General features: G+C 49.6%; 3 non-coding genes across 3 annotated transcripts; all 3 read left to right on the forward strand.

Annotated features, from left to right (window-relative positions):
• Positions 1-425: 425 nt before the first annotated feature.
• On the forward strand, positions 426-498 carry trnat-ugu (transfer RNA threonine (anticodon UGU)). Its single transcript has one exon. It is a non-coding gene; the product is annotated as a tRNA-Thr (tRNA).
• A 2,302-nt stretch (positions 499-2,800) lies between these two features.
• trnat-ugu (transfer RNA threonine (anticodon UGU)) lies at positions 2,801-2,873 on the forward strand. Its single transcript has one exon. It is a non-coding gene; the product is annotated as a tRNA-Thr (tRNA).
• A 1,563-nt stretch (positions 2,874-4,436) lies between these two features.
• trnaa-ugc (transfer RNA alanine (anticodon UGC)) lies at positions 4,437-4,509 on the forward strand. The gene has a single exon. It is a non-coding gene; the product is annotated as a tRNA-Ala (tRNA).
• The last annotated feature ends 565 nt before the right edge of the window (positions 4,510-5,074 follow it).

Here is a 5,074-nt window from a genome sequence, read left to right on the forward strand (position 1 = left end):
AGGAGAGACAGGGAAGGAGATGGAGAGATGAAAGGAGAGAGGCAGAATGGGAGAGAAAGAGGGAAGCAAAGAGGAGAGAGAAAGAGAGAGGAGGTAGCGAGAGAGAGAGAAAGTGAGAGAGAGGGAATGTGAGTGAGAGAGAAAGAGAGAACTAGAAAGGGAGTGACAGAAAGATAGAGAGAGAGTGGTAGAGACACAAAGAGGGAGAAATATAGAAAGAAGGAGGCAGAGAGACTGAGAGAGAGATAGAGTGTAACTGAGTTGCCTTGGGACGTGAAAGTTGCTCTATTGTTGTTGAGAGGTGACTATTGAAGAGCCTGAGGCAGGTATCGGGGGATGAGACACAATCTGAGTGGTGAACTGCGCCCTGCCGCATTCTTCAAACACACAGCACTAACTGGAATGAGAAATATTTTAGTGCAGGTGGCTCCATAGCTCAGGGGTTAGAGCACTGGTCTTGTAAACCAGGGGTCGTGAGTTCAAACCTCACTGGTGCCTCTACAAATTTGTTAATTCACAGCATGTTTACTTTTAATTATGAAACAACTCCAAGACCAACATGAGAACAGGCTCAATCTCCGCCTCTCCCTCTTCTTCCGTTCAATTTCCCTGTACTCCCCCTCTTTGCCTGCCTCTCTCTCACCAATTACCTTCCTCCTAATCTCTCCCTTTTCCTCTCTCACTCTGTCCTTTCCTCTTGGGGAGAGTAGAAGGAGGAGGATGGGGAGAGAAGAGGTGAAGGGAAGGAGATAGAGAGAGGGGAAGTGGACAGGAGGGAGGCGGGAAGCGGTAAGACAGCGTGAGGAGAGAAGAGAAAGAAGAGGGAGGGGGAAGGGGAGAGAGAGGCAGAGGGAGGAGGGGGAAATGAGAGAGGGGAGACAAAGTGGGAAGGGAGAGAAGGGGAGGGAAGGAGATAGAGGCAAGAGGGAGTGACAGAGTTAGAAGGGGAGGGAGGGAAGGAGATAGAGAGAGGGGAAGTGTCGGGGATCGCAAAATTCCCCTATTTTCCTTGAAGATCGGGAAATATTGGTCCACATCGTGGTTGAAGAATTATGTGTTTTGAATTGCCTCTGGGTTGGATCAATGTTTTTAAAGCATACTCAGAGCCACGAAAGACTGCTCTGAGATGGACAGCACGTGGACAACACCGGAATCGAGGAGTTCCGTGGAAATATTCGCAAACATTAAGACACTACATTTGATTTGAATTTGTGCCCTTGAGCCTGGTCCATCACAAAAAGGTTTTAAAATGGCCGTCAGAAAGCATTGGCCAAGAACAGTGTGGCTTGGAAAAGCAGCTTGTACAGCTTGTAATGTGTCTGTGTGAAAGACCTGTCAATCAAACCAGGGAGTTTCCCTTTTGTGGAGAGGCAAGGTTTGTTTATACGAAACTGCAGGATGTTGATTTACTTCCGGGATTAGCCCACTTGAACCGAAACCGCAGAACAATTGGCTTCTATTTACACAGAAAATCCAAACCCATTCAAAGCACTTACACACAATAGATACATCTAAACTCAGGAAAAGGGCTTTTGATGTGCAACAGTTTAGGAATGAATGGGTTTTTGAATCACCCAATTCTAAACAATAAGGCAGTTGGATCCCCTTTTGTTTTAGCCCAGGTGAACTCCGGATGTGGGCGGGTACACTTCAGCCCCAGAGTGCAGACACATTAAATCGCTCCCTTTGAATCAGCCAGTCATGGCTTTCTTTTGTGTATTGGAACTTTTGGGCGCGAATTTTGCACACAGACCTTTTTAAGTGCAAAACAGGAGTTGGCAGGATATAAAAGATAGCTCCTGAGAAGCGATCTCTCTCTCTTACTTCGCTAACCACAGGTGAGCAGGGTTTCTGACTCCTCAGCAAGGCCACCTAGTCAGGAGTTAGGGGGGGGGTGATTTAGGGGAAATTGCTAAGATTGTTTAATCAACATTGTAGCCATCAATCCCTCGTTTTTGCTGTCTGCCTTCCCCCATTTAAGCAATGTTACTGTAATTACTGTGTTCATGTGGTATAGTTTAAATTTGATTACAGTTTCTTTAGTTTAATAAAGTTTGACTTACTCACACCCAGACCAGTTGTCCGCTTTTAATATATCATTAATTATAAGTCCTTCAGTCAGAACTGGAAGGTGGGGTAGCGATTCGAAACCGCTGTTTGAATTGGTTTAAGGGTAGCAGGCAAAGGCTGCTGACCAGGTAAATTACCGTAAACCAGGTAAAAGGTTGGCATTGGTCAGGGTGCGGGCAAAGCTGCCTGACCAGGCAAATTACCATAAACCAGTTAAAGATGCCCCCCTACAGAAGGAGAGAGGTGGAAGGGGGCAAGAGACAGAGTGAGAAGGGGAGAGAGCAGGAAAGTGGAGACTGCGAGAGAATAGATGAGAGAAGGGTGGATGGAGGAAGAGCAATGAGACTGAGGAAGGGCGAAGGGGAGAGAGAGTAAAAGTAACAGAGAGGGAGAGAGAAAGAGAGAGAAAGTGAGAGCGCCACAGAGAAAAAGAGAAAAAGCTAGAAAGGGACAGAGAGTGACAGAAAGATAGAGAGAGAGTGGTAGAGACACAAAGAGGGAGAAATATAGAAAGAAGGAGGCAGAGAGACTGAGAGAGAGATAGAGTGTAACTGAGTTGCCTTGGGACGTTTTAGTACGTGATAGTTGCTCTATTGTTGTTGAGAGGTGACTATTGAAGAGCCAGAGGCAGATATCGGGGGATGAGACACAATCTGAGTGATGAACTGCGCCCTGCCTCATTCTTCAAAAACACAGCACTAACTGGAATGAGAAACACGCCTCTGCAGATGGCTCCGTAGCTCAGTGGTTAAAGCACTGGTCTTGTAAACCAGGGGTCGTGAGTTCAAATCTCCCTGGGGCCTCTGCAAATTTGTTAATTTACAGCATGTTTACTTTTAAGTATGAAAAACCTCTGAGGCCAACACAGGATCAGGATCTCAATCGCCACTCTTCCGTTCAATTCCCCCTCTTTGCGTCTCTCTCTCACCTCCCATTCACCTCCTCTCTCTACACTTTCCCCGCTCTCTCACCACTTCCCTTCCTCCTACTCTCTCCCCTTTCCTCTCTCTTTCCCCCTCTCACTCTGTCCTTTCCTCTTGGGGAGAGTAGAAGGAGGATGGGGAGAGAAGAGGCTGTCGGGGAGAGAGAAAAGGGAAGGAGATAAAGAGGGGAAATGGACAGCTGGAAGGAGGGAGGCGGGAAGTGGTAAGACAGCGTGAAAAGAGGAGAGAGGAAGAGAAGGAGGGGAAAGTGAGGGGAGAGGGGGAGAGAAAGGGGGCCCTGTGTTCACTGCGGGCCCTGCGTTCAGTGCGGGCCCTGTGTTCAGTGCGATTCCTGTGTTCAGTGCGGGCCCTCTGTTCAGCGCTGGCTCTGTTTTCAGTGCTGGCCCTGTGTGCAACGCGGGCCCTGTGTTCATTGTGGGCCCTGTGTTCAGTGCGGGCCCTGTGCCCTGTGTTCAGTGCGGTCCCTGTGTTCAGTACGGCCCCTGTGTTCAGTGCGGGCCTTGTGTTCAGTGCGGGCCTTGTGTTCAGTACGGCCCCTGTGTTCAGTGCGGGCCTTGTGTTCTGTGCGAGCCCTGTGTTCAGTACGGCCCCTGTATTCAGTGCGGGCCCTGTGGTCAGTGCGGTCCCTGTGTTCTGTGCGGGCCTTGTGTTCAATACGGCCCCTGTGTTCAGTGCGGGCCTTGTGTTCAGTGCGGGCCTTGTGTTCAGTACGGCCCCTGTGTTCAGTACGGCCCCTGTGTTCAGTGCGGGCCTTGTGTTCTGTGTGAGCCCTGTGTTCAGTGCGGACCTGAAACGTTGACTCTATAATTTCTCTCCAAGGATGTTGCCTGGCCTGCTCATTTTTTCCATCCTTTTCTGTTGTTATTTCAAATTTCTAGCAGCACGGTGGCATAGTGGTTAGCACTGTTGCCTCACAGCGCCAGGGACCCGGGTTCGAATCCGGCCTCGGGTGACTGTCTGTGTGGAGTTTGCACATTCTCCCCGTGTTGTGCGTGGGTTTTCTCCGAGTGCTCCGGTTTCCTCCCACAGTCCAAAGATGTGCGGTTAGGTTGATTGGCTATGATAAATTGAACCTTAGCGTTAGGGGGATTAAAGACGTGGGAGTAGGGTGGGACATGTGTTGGTGTAGGGGTTACGGGGATCGGGTGGGATATGTGTCGGTGCAGGCTCGATGGGCCGAAATGGCCTCTATCTGCACAGTGGGGTTTCTGTGATCTGCAGTATTTTGCTATCGAGAGTGTAACTGAGTTGCCATGGGACGTTTTAGTACATGTAAGTTGCTCCATTGTAGTTGAGAGGTGAGTATTGAAGAGCCTGAGGCAGGTATCGGGTAATGAGACACAATCTGAGTGGTGAACTGCGCCCTGCCTCATTCTTCATACACACAGCACTAACTGGAATGAGAAACAAACCAGTACAGGTGGCTCAATAGCTCAGGGGTTAGAGCACTGGTCTTGCAAACCAGGAGTCGTGAGTTCAAATCTCACTGGGGCCTGTGCAAATTTGTTAATTCACAGCATGTTTAATTTTAAATATGAAACAGCTCCGAGGCCAACACAAGAACAGTCTTTCTCTCCCTTCCCAATCTCCACCTCTCCCTCTCCTTCTGTTCAATTCCCCTGTACTCCCCCTCTTTGCCTGTTTCTCTCTCTCCCATTCACCCTCTCGCTACACAACCCCCTTACAATCTTCCCCCCTCTCTCACCTTCACCCCCTCTCTCTACCATTTCATCTCTCCCCTTTCCTCTCTCTTTCCCCCTCTCACTCTGTCCTTTCCTTCTTGGGGAGAGTAGAAGGAGGAAAGGGAGAGGAGGATGGGGAGAGAAGAGGCGAAAGGGAGAGAGAGGGTGTAGTGGACAGCTGGAAGGAGGAAGGCGGAAAGACAGCGTGGAGAGAGGGAGAGAAGAGGGAGAGAGGGAAGCGGATAGACGGAAAGAGGGGGAGAGAGCGAGAGAAGAGATGAGAGAAGGGCGGATGGAGGAAGAGCAAGGAGACTGAGGAAGGGCGAGAGTGAGTGATAAAGAGAGAAAATGAGACAGAGAGGGAGAGAGAAAGAGAGA

Source organism: Somniosus microcephalus, unplaced genomic scaffold, assembly GCF_052327205.1.
Source record: "Somniosus microcephalus isolate GS21.2 unplaced genomic scaffold, FLI_Smic_1.0 unresolved_chr2, whole genome shotgun sequence".
In the NCBI taxonomy this organism is placed as follows: domain Eukaryota; kingdom Metazoa; phylum Chordata; class Chondrichthyes; order Squaliformes; family Somniosidae; genus Somniosus; species Somniosus microcephalus.